This window comes from Heterocephalus glaber, unplaced genomic scaffold, assembly GCF_053883595.1.
Source record: "Heterocephalus glaber isolate CG9 unplaced genomic scaffold, H.glaber_assembly_v1.0 deba00001497, whole genome shotgun sequence".
Classification (NCBI taxonomy): Eukaryota; Metazoa; Chordata; class Mammalia; order Rodentia; family Bathyergidae; genus Heterocephalus; species Heterocephalus glaber.
The window spans coordinates 14,141,067-14,160,589 of NW_028258320.1; the positions used below are offsets into that span (position 1 = coordinate 14,141,067).

General features: G+C 35.7%; 1 protein-coding gene across 5 annotated transcripts in view; it reads right to left on the bottom strand.

The window, feature by feature from the left end:
* The window catches only part of Adk (adenosine kinase), a 538,665-nt gene that overhangs the window by 355,986 nt on the left and 163,156 nt on the right, over positions 1-19,523 (bottom strand). The gene's annotated exons all lie outside the window — the stretch shown is intronic.

Sequence of the window (19,523 nt, forward strand, 5' to 3'; positions counted from 1 at the left end):
ATATCAGAAGGTGATGTTTATTCCTTTACTTGAAAGACATCTTAATTCTTAGTACTATCTCTCCCAGAAATTCTGAAGGTGCAGGTTATGTGTTTCTATTTATACCCCTTGTTTTGAGAAGGACAAGGACATTCAGATTCATTATCAAGAGCATAAGTAAAAATAAAAATAAGAATACTTAAAAAACTTTGTGGGCTAAAACTAAATTTATTGCTTATTAATAAAAGGCAATTATAACTTAATTATTTTAGGATGGACCCATAAATACATCCTAAAAAGCCAGAAAAAATTTTTTTAAAAAGTAAAAAGAATAAAAATAATAAAAGGGAGAGAAGAAATTAAAGAACAAAAATAGCTTTTTAATTTTAATGTGCAACTTTTCTACTGATCTGACATGAAGCACATACTAAATAAAATAAAAAGACTTCAGGATAATATCCTACAATATAGCACCAATTACTCTTCTGTGGATAAAAGTAAATACAACCTCAGAATTATGAACAAAATGTTCAAAAAAATCCACACTTTACAATTTCTAGTCCTATGTAAGGCTAATCACTTTCCATTTTTAAAGAAATTGAAGCCACTGTGTTCTTACAATTGACAAGAGGGGAGAGAAGGAGTCATCACAACAGCATAGAAACAAACATCAATAGTTTTAAGTATTTTATGAAAATAGGCATATGAAGGATGTTACTTAATTAAGATACTTATAGAAAAACTCCAGAAAATTAACGTCTTTAAAACATTCATAAGTGCCAAGTAGGACTTTTGATGAAGCTCTTTCCAAAACTTTTCATCTAAACAAATAATAAATTTAAAACATCAGTAATTCTAAACAGGTTACACTTATTAAGACCAAATGTTAATAGAATAACACAAGGGGGGAAATCCATAGGCAAATTCTAAGATTGAAAGCTTTGAAATCTTTTACCACAAATGTTTAGTGAGGTTGAAAAAATTTCACTTAAATGTCAGTTTGATAAAAGCCAAAAGAACATTTCCCACATGTGTTTATATTTAAGTGTATTTTAAAAAGATGGAAAAAGTAACAGACATTCAAAACTAAAGTTAAGCTGTTAGTTCATAAAGATTATAATTTAAAGATATTTCTTTAACCTCTAATTTTATTTTCTTTGATAAGAAAGTGGTTTTAAGCATGTGTTCCTCAGATAAGCCATTAGTAAATTCTAAAATGTTTAAAGGTTTAATTTTCCCATTTATAACTCTGAAGATGAATAGTTTTTTGTACATGAGATAAATATACTGTTGGAAAGTACTTTGTGTTTTTAAGTACACATGATTAAAATAAAATGATTATTTCTAAATGTACATGAATGATAATGATATGTGCATTAAATTTTACTAAATCAATTTACAATTTTCATTGAACAGTAAATTGTTTGACATTTAATTTCAAACCACACAAGGAAAAAACATATGTAAGAAAAAGAAAAATACTTCCCAACAGTGGTTCTCCAAATGACATGTGCAGTTGCCTGGTAAACCTAGAATGTTATCCACATGCCGCAGGCAGTTCCGAAACACAAATTAGAGTCTCCTTCCACCTTTTATTGGTTTGCTTTCTGCTTTTATTTGTATCAGAGAGCCTATGGAATATATGGGGCCTGAGTTTCTCTGATCGTAAGAATGTTCTAGAAACATACGTAACAGATATGAAGAGAGAGCAGTCAAGCAATAACTAATCTCCCAGCAAACTTTAAAATAAAGAAAATCACACATCAAAAACATTCAAACATTTAAGTCTCTATCAAAATATAATATATTGAACTTCCAATTCTGAATAGCATACAGTGTATCTCAGCCAACATTCCTATTGACAAGAGCTAAAAGTGCCACATAAGTCAGAAGTCATACTGTTAAAGAGTACCAAAGAGCGATGGAAGCAACAAAAAAGATGTGGATAAATTTCAAGAGAAGCAAGAACTGTTCAGAGGGCAAGCCAGATCTAGCAGCTTCTGGTCTCACCTGACCACATTTGCAGCCAGTAATAGGAGCTTACAGAGATAAAACTGAACATTTCTTCAACCTCAAAACATACAGCTGGTTGGTCTCAGAACCCATCTGTTGAATTCTGAAACAGAATTGTTAAGCTAAGACTAACCAATATTACCCCAACAGCAAAAAGTTCTCCCGCCCTGGGAGCATTCACAAATTGACAGTCCAGACAAAGAGGAATAAAACAAGAAGTGAAAGGCCTACAAGTGGAGAATAAAAAGTAAGGGCCCACAAACACTTTTTCTGGGGTGTAGTGGACGGGATGCGTTGCTACTGGTTACATCAAGGAGCAGTTCAATCCCCAGTACTGCCCAAAAGAGACAAATCGGAATCTGAAGGCCTAGAACAAAATTGCAATTTCCCCTAAAATTTGAAGCTGTGGGGCAGAATGAGAAAGAACTTAGGTAGAACCTTATTCTGGTGGACTATGCCAGAGCTAAGAAGACAAAACTCCATAGTCTCACTAAAAGGATTGGCTGGTGCTCTAGGAACAGAAGTAAACAAGGAGGCTGAACTATCAAACTGATTGTTTTAAGGTAATCAGTCATACCCTCTCTCTGGGTCAGCCTCAATAGACAAATGAACGAACACTCTGGTAGAAGATACAATCTGTGGTATCCACAGTTCTTACATAAATTGTTCTCATAAAAAATAAATAAATAAAGACCTGAGCCATGCGTGGTGGTACATGCCTGTAATCCCAGCACTCAGGAGGCTGAGGCAGGAGAACTGCCACGAGTTTGAGGCCACCCTGGGCTGCATAGTGAGTTCAAGGCCAGGCTGAACTACATAGCGAGACCCTGTCTCAAAAAAATAAAATAAAATAAAAAATAAACAACTGAAAGTTACACTAAGAGGAAAAACAATTTGACTAAAAACAAAACATAAAAATAACAGAAAAAGATTCAGAACTGATTCACACACAACAACTAAAGAAAGGCACTTCCAAATAACTACATTTAATTATTTTCAAGGAAACAAAAGGATGCACAAATGCCTATGTGAACAAAGGTAGAATTTTTTCAGAAAATTAAACATTCTTTTAAAAATGGATAAAATGAACATCTAGAACATAATGGTTTGATATGTGGATTAAGAATTCACTGAGGTTTGCAAGTGCAAGGATCCAAGTTCAATCCCTGGTACCAAAAAAAAAAAAGAATTCACTGAGGGCTGGGGATTTAGCAAGAGCAAGGTCCTGAGTTTGATTCCCCCCCCCCCAAAAAAAAAGAATTCACTGAATGGTTCAAAACTAGACTATTTCCCCTAGTTCAGAAGGGTACAGTCACAGAAAGTATACAGCAAACTGGTAAAATAAAGACCCCATTCCCTGGTGAGAGAACCAAAAAGAAGAGACCCAGACAACGATCAAGTACTAGGGCTCCTGAAATGTGGAAAAAATGAAAATTCAGCAAAGGAAAGTAAGACACAAAAAGGATCACATGAAAATTTTAGAACTTAAAAATTCAATAACAAAACTTATTAGATGGGCTCAATGGCAAAATGGAGACAAGTTAAATCAGTACACTTAAAATCATTATTTTCCAATCTAAACAACAACCAAAATTTTTAAAATGAAAAATGACTCAGACATATGAGATAATACTGAAAAAAACTAACATTTTTATCTTCTGAATGCTAGAAAAGAAAAAGTAAAATGCAGAAAAACATGTCAGAAGAAATAATGGCTTAAATATTCCCAAGTTTGTCAGGCATGGTGGCACATGACTATAATCCCAACATTTGGGAGACCAAGGCCTGGGATCACTGAGAGTTCTAGGCCAGCCTGGACAACACAGCAGGACTCTGTCTCAAAAAATAGCAAAGTGGCAGAGCACTTCATAGCATGCACAAGGCCCTGAGTTAAATGCTCAGTGCTGGGGGATAGAAGAAGAGAAAAATTTTCCCAAAACTTGACTAAGAACACATTCTTACAGAATGAAGAAGCACAGAAACCCCAAACAAGGGTAGACTTAAAAAGATCCCATTCCCAGACACACAAGAACCCAGAGGGTGAAACTGGAGGATACCCAAAATTTAAGAGGAGGACACAGTACCAGCAAGGAGGGAAGGAAACTGCTACCTACCAGAAAATGAGCTTAGAGAAGGAAAATTTCTAGAAGGAAGCTGGGAAATGAAGGAAGAGGGGCCCAACATACCCAAGTTCCTATGAACATCTAAGACTACTGTGGTATCAATTTTGCAAGGTATCAGGGTAGGTAGCATTCCTCAGAGGTTAAAAAACAAAGGCACTAGTGTCAGGCAGAGCTGGTCTTAATCTCGTTTTCATCTAATTGTATGACATGGGGCAAGTATTTTAAATTTATTGAGATTAGGTCTCCTCATTTGTAAAACATAGCATAAAATACTATCTCTTTTTGTGTTCCACAGTATTTAAGCCTGGTGCCTACCAGATCCTGGGTACACGCACCCAAACACACACACACACACACACACACACACACACAGTGATAAATGAATGGCTCGATGGACAAAATATGAAAGAAGTGAGTCTTGCTGCTGCTGCTAAGATTCTGAAGAAAGTTTAAATTACCAACAAAAATAAGATCTCCCTCAAATGTTTTTAAAAGAATATCACTTTGATTTGGTTTTTGCCTATATCTCAGGTACTTATTGTACACTATACAGAAAATTAAGACAAAAAAATTCAGAAAAACAAGAATGTAGAACTATATTTCTACATATATAGTAGGTTAATACATAGACACTATGTTACCTAATGAGAGAAAATGAAATCAAATTATTTCTGGACAACTGAGACCAAATAAGGTCTTCTACTTGCTTCCCTCTTAAATGCATGGTGGGATGGGTTGGGTGTGTGTGTGGCACTATTTTACTCTTTCATTAATTTACTTTGAGCACAGTAAGCACTTGATGAATGTTACCAAGCACCCCACACACACACACACTGGGGCTCGAACCCCTTTCTGAAGTAGATCTACAGCCCCTGCCTCTTTCTTAAGGCAGGTTCTCACAAAGTCTCTAAGTTACCTAAGTTAGAGTGGAATGTTTAGGTCTCCTGCCTCAGCTTCCCAGAATTCTGGGATTATAGGTGTATGCCAACATACCCAGCCACCAACTATCTTTATAACTGTGGAGAAACAACATTTGCTCATTTCACAGAGAATTTTCAATTACGCTACCACCCAAAAATAGAACTAAATGATAGACAGCTTTAAAATTCTTAAATTCAAATTTTCCAATATTTTGGAAGATGCTTGATGCAAAGCATTTTCACTTTCCACTGCACTAATGAAGAACAAAATCTATTAAGTAACCCATTAGATAATTAACTAAATGTTACAGCTCTATATAACAAATCCTAAGCACATAGCAATGTAAATTCAAAATCACATACAAAACACAATGCTATTTTTACATTTACACAGTTCTCATTTTGACAGTATTTTATAAAAGCAAGAGTTTTGAAAAGTTATCAATATACCAGTTTTAACTTATATGTTTGCAGCAAATGACATTTAAAAACCAATATGAAAAGTATTTAGATATGGAGAAGACATTTTCTTTCATCTTTCAAATACTACCAAAAAAAAAAAAAAGATTCCAATAAAGAAAACCACAAGTTTGTTGAAGTTTAAAACATCTGGGGAATATCTCAAGATATTCATTCCTAAGAGTGCTATATTAAAGAACAGTCTGAAGGACAGATGATAAATCTGCTCTAAAACTAGAAGTGTGTTTTCAATCCCAATGACTATAAAGTCTCTTTTTTCTTAAAGGGAGGAAGGGCTAAAATTAGGGTGCAAAGTGGCAAAAGACAAAAACACTCCATTATAAGTAAAATTTAAAAATAAAGATTAGAGTTCGATACAAGATACTGTGTACGTGTCTGTATTCACACACATAAACAGATCTGCAAGGATTTGGTTTTTTTTTTTGGTACCGGGGATCGAACTCGGGTCCTTGAGCTTGTGCAGCAGGTGGTGAAACCACTGAGCTAAATCCCCGGCCCTTGCAAGGATTTTTTAATCTGTGTAAAATTTGTTGTATATTTTGCTTTTGATAATGGTACTGTATAATAAAACTATGTTGAGTTCAAGATACTTGTGAGAATACAATGTTTTTACTGAAATATCAGCAACCAGAAGGTAAATATCAATAATTCTTCTGTAATGACTAACTGAAGAATACCAGGTGACAGTTTCAAAGATGATCATTTTATTACTATGCTTCATGACTTCAGAACAGATTACAAATATTCCTTTGTGACAGATGTTCTCAGGTGTAAACTCTCATGGGATACTAGTTAACTCTCAGAAGGTTGTAATAAAGAATAAAGGATTAATTATGTTAGAAAAAAACAACTGAAGGTACATTTCTTACCTATCAAGTTAAGACAATAGTAATGTGAAAGTCTGTTACCTAAAAAAGTCATTTGCCTGACAATGGTATAATGTATCAAGGCATAATATATGCCACTCCACAGAATTTAAAATAAACTGCTTGCCAAGTTTATTGATTGAAAAAAAGCATTCAGATTGTTTTTAAAAATAATAACCAACACTGGATAAATAAAGCACAATGTAGAATATACTTTTTTATATTACAAACTGGACTTCAAAAGTAAAACATTTTGGGCACACCATCACTACCTATTTGGAAGCAAAAGATAACAGAAACAGGTAAAAAAAAAAATACAAAGCTTTGTATTCAAAGTTATTCAGCTACCACAGGAGGGAACTGTTGGACACTCTAAGGAATTATACTGTACTGACAGTATAATTTGTAGATGAATCTCTTCCCTGATATTTCAAAGAATTAAATTACATTAGAGAAAAAAATTCCAAATTTGAACATTTTTAGTATTATCAAGAACTCTAATGTGAGAATAAAGAACAGTCAACCCTAATGCATAATTGGTTTTTAATTAGACATACTATTGAAAGCTTTCTCTGAAAAATGCCAGACATTAAATATTTTAGGATCTGTGAATAAAGAGAAAACACATATGCATGCACGCGTGCACACACACACACACACACACACACATGCACAATTATTTAGATACATATCAAGAGAAACTCAAATTTCCAAAACTTTTTTTAATTTTTAATTTAGAATACTAAAACATTAATTAAAAGTTTGGAATTCTGGGTTTGGTTTTGTTTGTTTGCTATTCAGGTCTACTAATGAAAGGAATATATTCCTTTTGTGGAAATAACATTTTACTTAAGTGATGTTCAAAGTAACTTCCCTATCATCAAAATTGACTGGCAATATTCATCTGTTAATACTGATCTTCAATGATTTGCATATCTCAACTTTAAAAATGTCTTTTCAAATGAATAAATACTGTCAAACACTGGCATTAATCCATAACCATATGATTTTTTTTTTTGGTACTGGGGATCGAACTCGGGACCTTCCGCTTTCAAGGCCAGGCGGCAGAACCCCTGCATAACCATATGATTTTAATTGAGCATATTCAACCAGAGGCCATTTACAGAATTCTATTAACAATGATCTCTTAATATTTGCCCTTTAGCATGTCACTACATTACAGATTAATCATTTCTAATCCAAGATTAAGTAGAAGCCAGGCATGATGCATGCTGTAATCCCAGCATCCTGGGAGCTTGAAGCAGAAGGATTCAAGTTCAAGCTCAGCCTTGGCAACCAGCAACTCAGTGAGATCTTGTCTTAAAATAAAAAATAAAAATTAAATTTAAAAAACTGGGGATGTAGCTCAGTGAGAAGGCTCTGGGCTCAATCTGTAGCAGCACCAGAACAACAAAAACAACAACAACAACATCAACAAGAGGTGAAAATTCTTGACTGCACCGTTAGATATAGTTTGAATTAAGGAGATGACCTCTGTCCTTGCTGAAACTATTATTTGAACGTAAGCACAAATCTGCTACAAATGTGTGTGAGGATGGTGATACCACTTCTTCTTTCTGTTGACAGAATGGAATGTAGATTAAACAGCCTGACATTACTTGTGATTCAAATTGCACCAGTAACTATCAGATGACTTCACCATAAATGTAAGTTTTGCATAAGCACTGTTTTGCCTTGCAATTAAGAATATCAGTAGGGGCTGGGGATTTAGGTCAGTGGCACCACTCCTGCCTTGCAAGCCCAAGGTCCTGAGTTCGATCCCTGAGTACGTTAAGAAATTATATAAAGTCTGTACCAAAGCTAATTTTGAATGCCATGTGATGATCAATAACCACATTTAAAGAGTTTGTCTCTGTTTAGAAAAATCTGAATCGTGACCATGAGCTCATAAAATTGTAACAATCAAACAGATAGGTGGTAGCACAGTCAAACAGCTTAAATTTCTGACAAAAATTTGTGGAACTCTCTTCACAAGAGCAAATGAAATGATGACTCAGGGTTCTATGAGGTCAGTAAGAAATGATAGATTCGAATAATTTCCATAAAATACCTGCTGATAAATAATATAATGAACAATCACAGGCTTTAAAATACTCTTTTCACAATTGTTGTAATTTTTCCAAATGAACCCCTTCGCTGCTCCACACATATTTTTACCACTGCCAGCTGTAACACATCTTAATAGATTCCATTTGAGATTACACTGAATTCATGTTTTCTTAACTTCTTGGAAAATATTCTTGTCTGCAGATGTTCCACACAGACTTTTCATGAAGGCTAAGTAATTTTTTTTCATTAAGTTTATTGGTACATTTTAGGTATACAATACAGTTACATACATCATTGGGAACTTGTACATTTACATGATGTATCTTGGTTCTTATTTTTTCCCCATTCCCTGCCCTCCCTTCACCCCCTCCTCCATTCCCTTTACAAAGACCTTGTTTGCATTTTTTTTCCTTTTCTCATATTTTTTCTTTTCCTTTCTTTTCCTTCCCCTACCCCTCCCACTTCCCCTACTCCTTTAGACCTTTTCTTCCCATTTCACAACATCAATTATACATTTTGATCCTTATTTACATTTTTAGTTTTTCACACCAGAGAAACTATTTGGCATTTACACATGTGTGTCCTATATATTTCACTTAAGACTATGGTCTCAATGTGCACCCACTTAGCTATAAATGTCTATAGTTTCTCATTTTTTATGGCTGAGTAGTCCTACATTTTATAGAAAAACTACATTTTCTTTATCCAATCTCCAGTTGATGGGCATTTGGGCTGTTCCCAAGTTTTAGCTATTACAAACTGTGCCATTATAAACATGAGTGAGCATCTATCACTATAGTATGATTCTTTTACTTCTTTGGGGAAGATACCCAGCAGAGGAATAGCTGGGTCAAATGAGACTTCCAGTCCTAGTTCTTTGAGGTATCTCCATACTGATTTCCACAGTGGTTGCACCAGTCTACACTCCCACCAACAATGGAGAAGGGTTCCTTTCTCCCCACACCCCCACCAGCATTTGTTATTGATTTCTTGATAGCAGCCATTCTTTCTGGGGTGAGGTGGAATCTCAGTGTTGTTTTCATCTGCATCTCTCCAAAGCCTGTGATGTTGAACATTTTTTCATATGTTTATTTGCTGCTTTTACTTCTTTGAGAAATGTGTGTTCATTTCAGATGCTCATTTTTGAATTGGGTCTTTATATTTGGAGAGTCTGATTTTTTTTGAGTTCTTTATAGATTCTAGATAGTAGACCTCTGTCTGAGGAACAGCTGGTAAAAATTTTTTCCCACATTGTAGGTTGTCTCTTAGCTCTGTTGGTGGTTTCTTTTTCAGAGCAGAAGTTTTTTAATAAGATGAGATCCCAACTGTTGATTCTTTGTGCTAGTTCCCGTGCTACTGAGGATTTGTTCATAAAGTTTTTTCCTATGACAATGTCTTCAAGAGTTCTACTTAAGTTATCTTCCAGCAAGTTTAATGTTTCTGTTTTAATATTTAGATCTTTAATCCATTTCGATTGTAGTTTAGTGCATGATGAAAGATAAGGGTCTAGTTTTAATCTTTGGCAAGTTGAAATCTGGTTTTACCAAAACCATTTATTAAATAGGCTATCTTTCCTCTAGAGAGGATGGTTGGGTCCTTTGTCAAAGATTAGGTAGCTGAGTATGTCTGGAGTTGTTTCTGCATCTTCTAGTCTATTCCACTGATCCTCAGGTCTGTTTCTTTGCCAGTACCATGCTGTTTTTATCACAGTGGCTTTGTAGTATAGTTTCAAGTTGGGGAATGTGATACCCCCTGCCATGTCTCTGTTCTAGGTCTCTTCTGGTTCCAAATGAATTTTTGGATTGTTTTCTCTATATCTGTGAAATATACTGTTGGGATTTCAATAGGGATTGCATTGAATCTATATAGCACCTTTGGAAGTACGGCCATTTTCACTATATTGTTTCTTCCTACCCAGGAACAAGGGATGTCTTTCCATTTTCTTATATCCTGTTCAATCTCTTTTTTCAGAGTGTTGTAGGTCTCAATGTAGAGGTCTTTTGCATCCTTCGTTAGATTGATTCCTTGATATTTCATTTTTTTGGATGCTATTGTGAAACGGACTGTTTCCCTAATTTCTCTCTCAGTGAGCCTGTTATTTGTGTACAAGAAGGCTATTGATTTTTGAGTGTTTACCTTGTATCCAGCTATTCTACTGTATTTGTCAATTAAATCTAGAAGTCTTTTGGCGGAGTTTTTGGGGTCTTCAAGGTAGAGTATCATATCGTCAGCAAATAATGACAGTTTAACTTCTTCCTTTCCTATCTTTATTCCTTTTATTTCTTTCTCTTGTCTAATTGCTGTGGCTCATGTTTCCAAAATTATATTGATCAGGAGTGATGATAGTGGACAGCTTTGTCTTGTTCCTGATTTTAGCGTGAAGGTTTTCGGTTTTTGACCATTTAGTATGATGTTGGCTGTTGGTTTTTCATAGATAAAGGGTAATAAATTTTTCAGGCATTTCAAACTCAGCATAACTCCTTGAATAAACATGGAACAATGTCCATAACATCTGTCAACTCATCAAGAGCCAAGGAAAATTAACTGAAATCATTACCTTCTTTAATTGATTACTGATATTGAGCCAATGTCCTCATTTATTAAAGTCACTATTGTCACCAAAAGGCTAATCTTCTACAATTTTTTTCCCCTGATACCATACTAGCAATTGGATGTAGGGCCTCAAAATTGCCAGGCAATTGTTCTACCATTGAGCTACATCCCCAGCCCTATTTTAATTTTGAAATGAGATATGGTCTCACTAGGTTGCTCTAGCTAGCCTCAAACTCATGATCCTTCTGCCTTAGCCTCCTGAGTAGCTGGAATCATAAGCATGCAAAATCATGCTCAGATTCTTATATAAATTTCATTTTTCTGAACAAATTTCTTTAGCTGCTATAATAAAACACAATTTAATTTGCCATCAATAAGAAGCTCTCTTTGCCTAGCTAACAAATGAGCCATTCAAAATCTTACTTCAAGTTCAGCCTCATTTTCACTGTGTGTGTGCACGTGTGTGCATGTGTGAGCACATGTGTGTACTGCCTGTACATGAAAATTTTCTGCTGTAATGAGATGCTCCCCTCAGCCCCAGGTTACTGGAAATTGAACCCAGACCTTTACACTGGGCTACCTTTCCAGTACTTTTTAAAATTTTTCATTTTGAGACAGGGTTTAACTAAGTCACTATGTTGCCTAGGCTGGGCTCAAACTTGCAATCCTGCCTCAGCCTCACAGAGTGCTAGGACTATAGACTGTGCCATCGCAACTGTTTATTATGCTGTATTTTAAATTTGTAGGCGAGTTACCTTCCTGTGAACATGGAATACTTAGGTGTTGAGTCTGGTAATGGCAGTATGTGTTATATTATTTTAGCAGAGCATAACATCATTTAATTTAACTAATAATCAACAGTCCATTGACCCTATAAAACAACAGATTTTCTCCTTTTCTTTTTTGGTACTGGGGATTGAACTTGGGTCCTTGTGCTTGCAAGATCTCCTTTTCTTATTTTGACATAGTAGGTAAGTACTAATAATTTTTAAAAAGTATATTACTATACCATGGAAATACAGGTGGGATAGTATTACTGCATTACTGAGATGTATAGTGTGCAGGCAACAATGTACAGCAATAATAAGAATGCCACACATAGTCTGTCATGAAACTAGTCACCTCTGCCACTGTTGTAGGAAAACCTCCAGAAACAATACATAAAACACTAAGGGTGTCTTCTAACAAACTTTTTTTTTGGGGGGGGGGGTACCGGGGATTGAACTCGGGACCATGCGCTTGCAAGGCAGGCACTGGAACCACTGAGTTAAATCCCTGGCCCAAACAAACTTTAACTGTGGACACTGAAACTTGAATTTCACATAACATTCACGTGTCACACTCTTTTGTTCCATAAACTTTAAAAAACACATAAGAACTTGGCTTTTAAACCACAAAAAAAGTCAAGCGGTAGGATAAATTTGGTACCCAGGCCATAGTTTGCCAACCCCTACTTTATATGAAGTCATTTATTCACTTTGCCTTACCTCACTCTTCTTTAATATGTGAATAATTACTATTGTTCCTATGTGCTACAGAGGCTATGATAAAACTCATAAATGATAACATGAACAAATTCTGAAAATATAAAATGAATAATTTAAGTTCATTTTTAATTAACTCTGCTTTGCAGTAAAAATACTAATCTGTGGGATTCAATGTATTATGCTGGGCAATGTGGAGCAAGTAAAGAAGCACACAATAGTCCATAGATTTTATTTTCTATGAATTAACAAGATGTCTTAGTTACTTTTCTTGCTGCTGAGACAAAACATCTGACACTCAAAATTAAAGAAGGAAAGGTTTATTTAGCTCACAGTTTGTAGAGGCTTCAGGTCATAGTCGGCTGGCTCCAAGGCAGGGCAGCCTTGCAGCAGAGAACGGTTCATGGTGGGCAGAAGGTAGTAAAAGAAACAAGAGGCGACCACAGCTCTTTCTATCCCTAATATCCTGTCCAGGCTACTTAGGGTGGGTAGCACTCACGCCTTTAATGCTAGTGCCTTGGATCCTAGTATTGCACCATGAATCAAACCCAGTGTCACACACTCTACATCCAGCCACATCTTAAAAAGCCCACCTATAACTGCCTGAGGCTTTGGGGAAATCTAAACACAAGCCATAGTTGGGGATTTAGCTCAGTGGTTCTGCTGCCTGCCTCGCAAGTGCAAAGTCCTGAGTTCAATCCCCGAACCAAATAAATAAATAAATAAATAAGCACAAGCCATAACACAAGATAAATGAAAAATAAAAATAACTGAAAGTAATAATAAATACTCTGTTCACAGTAAACAACCTGGATTATGTTAATCCAATTCCATAAACATATTGCAAACATCACTACACTTTTACCTTGTGTGATGTACATAATTAGGCACTTCAGAAATTTGCTACGCAGACCCAAAATGCAAACACTTCATCCATAAACTTAATGAAAGAATATATTTCTGCAATCAACTTTTCCTGGAGCTTTTGTTTGGTAACAACTACTACCTACAGGCTACTTTCTTTTAGTGGCTTTATAATTTTCCATTATATAGTTATAACCTAATCTCTAAAATAAACACTAAGGTTCTGCTTAGATTTTGTTTATTTGTGGATATTTATTTATTTTGCTTTTACAGGTAATATGGAAACAAACACCTTTCTTCATACATAAAATCAGAGGTCAAAGGATACTTACATTTTTGTTTTCTTCAACTTATTTTTATTTAATTCTTCTTTGAAGGTAAAATAAGATAAAGGTAAAAGGTAAAACAAGATAAAGATCCTAAAGATTTTATGAACAAAACCTCAGTTATCCGTGAACAAGCACAAACAATCAACAAGTGGGATCTGTTCTTATTAAAAAGCACAGCAAGAGAAACCACCAACAGTGTGAAGAGACAACCCACAATGTGGGAAAAATTTTCACCTGCTGTTCCTCAGATAAAGATCTACTATCTAGAATCTATAAAGAACTTTAAAAAATCAGACCTCCCAAATTAAAAGACCCAATCCAAAAATGGGCATCTGAAATGAACAGAAATTTCTTAGACAAAGAAGTAGAAATACCAAATAAATACATGAAAAAATGTTCAACATCACTAGTCATTCGAGAGATGCAAAAGAAAGCAACGCTGAGATTTCACCTCACTCCAGAAAGAATGGCTGCTATCATGAAATCAACCAATAACAAATGCTGGCAGGGCTGTGGGGAAAGAGGAACCCTGCTCCACTGCTGGTGGGAGTGTAGACTGGTGCAAGCACTGTGGAAATCAGTATGGAGATACCTCAAAGAACTAGGACTGGAAATCCCATTTGACCCCGCTATTGCCCTGCTGGGGATCTTCCCCAAAGAATTAAAAGAATCATATCACAGTGATGTATGTGTACCCATGTTCATAGCAGCACAGTTTGTAATAGCTACAATGTGGAAGCAGCCCAACTGCCCATCAACAGGAGACTGGATAAAGAAAATATGGGTTTTTTCTAAAATGGAGTACTACTCAGCCATAAAAAATGAGAAAGTAGAGACATTTATAGCTAAACAGATACACATTGAGGTGATACTCTTAAGTGAAATAAACAGGACACAGATGTGTAAATACCGAATAGTTTCTCTAGTGTGAGAAAGTGAAAGTGTAAATAAGGACTAAAATGTATAATAAATAATGTGAAATAGGGGAAAGGAAAGAAGGGTATGGAATTAATATGAGAAAATGAAAAAATGGAAACAGAGTCTTTGTAAATAGGCAGGGATTGGAGGGGTTGAAGGGAGGGCAGGGGAAGGGGGAAAAATGAGAACCAAGAGAGATTATGTAAAGGTGCAAATTTCCAATGATGAATGTCATTATATTATATATTGTATATGGTTTTTGTCCTTGGATTTACTGATATAGTGTATTCCACTTATTGATTTGTGTGTGTTGAACCATCCCTGCATCCCTGGGAGAAATCCCACTTGGTCAGGGTGTATGACCTTCTTGATGATCTTCTGCATTCTATGTGCCAGTATCTTATTAGGGAATTTTGCATCTATGTACATTAATGAGATTGGCCTACAGCTCTCTTTTTCGGTTGGGTCTTTCTCTGCTTTGGGGATCAGGGTGATGCTTGCCTCCAGGAATGAATTTGGGAGTATTGCTTCCCTTTTAATTTCACTGAACAATTTAAACAGTAGTGGCAGTAGTTTCTCTCTTAATGTCTTGTAGAATTCAGCAGCGAACCCATCAGGACCCGGGCTTTTCTTAGTTGGTACGTTTTTAATTACATTTTCAAATTTCATTGATTGATATTGGGTTGTTTAGAATTTTTAGGTCTTCTTCATTCAACTATGGTAATTCATACATATCTAGGAATCTGTCCATTTCTTCTGTGTTTTCCATCTTATTGGCGTATAGGTTCTCGAAGTAGGTATTGGTGATCCTCTGGATTTCTGCTGGGTCCATTATAATTTCATCCTTTTCATTCCTAATTGCATGGATTTGGGCCTTTTCTTTCCTTTTTCTGATAGGTTTGGTAAGGGTTTGCCAATTTTGCTTATTCTTTCGAAGAACCAACTCTTGGCTTCACTGATTTTTTTGTATTGTTCTCTTAGTCTCCATTGCATTGATTTCTACTCTCATCTTTGTAATTTCCTCCCTTGTATGAGCTTTGGGTTTGTACTGCTCTTCTTTTTCTAGAAGCTTGAGGTTCAGCATCAGGCTGTTTAATTGGGCTCACTCTGTTTTCCTGAATATTCACTGCTATGAATTTCCCTCGTAAGACTCCTTTCATTGTGTCCTATAGATTCCAATATGTTGTATTGTCATTGTCATTTAACTGTCTGATTTCTTCATTAATTTCTTCTGTTACTCATTGGTTATTCAGAAAGGATACTTACATTTTTGATAAATAATATATAACTGATCAGAGCCAGGGATTTAGCTCTGTGGTTTTGCCACCTGCTGCGCAAGTGTAAGGACCTGAGTTCTATCGCCGGTACCAAAAAAAAAAAAAGTATAACTGATCATAAAGAGGTTGTGGCAACTTATATGGTTGCCATAGTTTATGAAAGTACTTAATTACGTGTCCTTGGCAATCAATAGTATGCATTACTGACTTTTTAAATACTTGCTAATTTAGCAGAAGGTTTAAATTCTTATAAGTTGAAGAATATCTTTTCACGCATTTTTGTGCCAGTAATATTAACTTTTCTATTTATTCGCATACACTATTCATTAAAAGACTAATTGTTACTTTCTTAATGACTTTTTAAAGTTCTTTATATACTGAAGAAGTACTAATTGGACTGTGATTAATTGCGTATTGTTAACAACTTGTACTGTGTGTTAATGTTGTGTGAACTTTTGGTCATGAATAAAAATATTTCACATGGTCAAGTATAGATATAAAGAATATTTTTTAAACCTAGAAATTAAATTTAAAAGGAGTACAAGAGCAAAAATAAAGAGCTGAATACACAGAAATAGAAAAAATGTATGTTCTACAAAAGAACAACAAAGCCAGTTTTTCTCTGAAAAGGCCAACAAAATTGATGTGTCCTTACAAGGAAGGCACAAAATAATCATTAGCAGAAATTTAAAAAAGGATACAACTCCATAGATGAATGCATACTAAAAGATGAAAGATGTTACAAACAAGGGTATACCAACACATTTTAACATTTAGACAAAATATACAAATACTTAGAAACACAAATCTTACCAAAGTTGATAATGAAAAAACAATCTAACAAGTCCTTCAACTGTTTTTTAGTGGAACATTCCAACAAAGAAAGCTCTAGGTATAGAAGGCATTATTAGTGAATTCCATCAATCATTCAAGAATAACATGAACCATAAGCAAAATCTTCCAGAGTAAAAAACAAGAAGAATGCCAACCAAAGGCACATGTTAAAATTAAGCACATCTACTCATCAAAGACACCATTAAGAGAATGAAAACTCAAGTCAAAGAAGGCATGCACACCTGAAGAGTCATAACCTGAGGATATGGAGATTTCTTATAAATTGATCAAAAATTAGTAAACAACTAATAGAAACCTGGATAAAAGAACTTAAATTTATATTTCACAAAGAAGTGTATTCAAGTAGTCAACAGAAATTAGAAAACAACTTCGTTAGTGGTCAGGGTCAGGGAGACACAATAAACTACAATGAGACTCTAGTGCTGACTCACCTCTACTCACCCACCATTAAGGCTCAAAGCTTTCTTTATTTTTTTTTTGGTACTGGGGATCAAACTACAGTCCTCGCGCTTGCGGGGCAGGTGGTGGAATCAAAGCTTTCTTTAAAAGACTGAAAATAGGAGTGGAACAACAGGAACTCTCAGTCCTGCTTAAGGGAATCTAATGCTTTGGAAAATTTCATGGCGGAATCCTGTAAAGGTTAAGAGAAGCATACCTAGTGACCCAGTATTTCCATTCCTCCAAATAATTCCAACAAACATGTGGGCACATGAACACCATATAAGACACATTGAAGAATATTCATATACTAGCATTATTTGTAATACAGCCAAACTAGAAGAAACCCAAATATCCATCAGCAGTAGAACATAAAAACTAATTGAGATGAACTCATATAAGAACTTGAACCAGAAAACGAAATAAAAAAATATAGGCAAATCTCACAAACAATGATGAGCCAACAAAGCCAAAGACGGCAAAAAGAAATAAACCATATTATATATCAATTTATTTGTTTAAAATGCAAATGCAGCAAAGCTAATATCTTCATTAGAAGTCAGTATGGAGCTCCCAGTGCAGAGTAGGAGGCCTCCAGGCCAGCCTATCCCCGCTCCCAGCACAGAGGAGGCTTCCGGATCGATGTGCCGCACCTCCCGGTGCAAAGTAGGAGGCTTCCGGGCCAACCTACCACTGCTCCCAGTACAGGGGAGGTGAGCTGCACAGGCAACAGCAGCAACCGCCACCCCACCCCCGAGTCGAAATAAGACATGTAAACAAGCCTCAGAACCAGACTTCCAGATCACCTACAGCAACCCCAAAGGGAAAAGAGATGGAACAATCTGATACTCAACCACCTGGACTCCCTGAACTGGCAACAAAAGAGGATCTGGAAAAAATGAAATCAGAAATAATTTCTCACATAACACCGGAGATTGTGCCCATAGTGGAAGACATGATTAATAAATCTAGAGAAGACATAGATTAAAAAAAAATAGAGGAGCTGAGGAACATGATGGAATCCCAACACAGGAAACAAATGGAATCCATAAAACAGATGCAAACAGATTTCCAGGAGATAAAAAACTCCATTGAAAGTCTATGCAACAAAATCAGGAACAAGACTAGGATGTCAACTATAACCACTCCTGTTCAATATAGTTTTGGAAACATTAGCCACAGCAATTAGACAAGAGAAAGAAATAAAAGGAATAAAAATAGGAAATGAAGAAGTCAAATTGTCATTATTTGCAGATGACATGATATTCAATATAGAAGACCCCAAGAACTCCACCAAAAGTCTTCTGGACTTCATAACCAAATTCAGTAAGGTAGCTGAATACAAGATCAACACACAAAGATCAATAGTTTCCCTCTACATGAACAACAGACTCACTGAGACAGAAATAGGGAAACAGTTCCTTTCACAATAGCATTCAAAAAACTGAAATACCTAGGAATCACTCTAACAAAAGAAATCAAAAACCTCTTCTCTGAAAACTATAGCACTCTGAAAAGGGAGATTGAAGACAATATCAGAAAATGGAAAGACGTCCCTTGCTCCTGGGTAGAAAGGATCACCATAGTGAAAATGGCCATACTTCCAAAACTGCTATATAGATTCAATGCAATCCCAATTGAAATCCCAGCAGCATACTTCACAGACCTTGAGAAAACAATCCAAAAATTCATTTAGAACAAGAAGAGACCCAGAATAGCAAAAGCAATTCTAGGTAACAGAGACATGGCAGGGGGTATCACAATCCCCAACCTGCAACTCTACTACAAAGCTACTGTGATAAAAACAGCATGGTACTGGCAAAGAAACAGACCCGAGGACAAGTGGCACAGATTAGAAGATGCAGAAGCAACTCCAGACACGCTCAGCTACCTCATCTTCGACAAAGGAGCCAAACACCCTCACTGGAGGAAAGATAGCCTCTTTAATAAATGGTGCTGGAGAAACTGGGTTTCAACTTGCCAAAGACTAAAACTAGACCTGTTATCTCTCACCATGCAGCAAACTAAAATCGAAATGGATTAAAGATCTAAATAGTAAAACAGAAACACTAAACCGGCTGGAACAGAGGTTAGGTAGAACTCTTCAAGACATTGGTGTAGGAAAAGATTTTATGAACAAAACCTCAGTTGCCTATGAACTAGCACAGTGGGATCTCAAGTGGGATCAACAATGGGATCTCTTCTTATTAAAAAGCTTCTGCACAGCAAGAGAGACCACCAACAGAGCTAAGAGACAACATACAATGTGGGAAAAAATTTTTAGCAGCTGTACCTCAGACAAAGGACTACTATCTAGAATATATAAAGAACTTGAAAAAAATCAGACCTCTTAA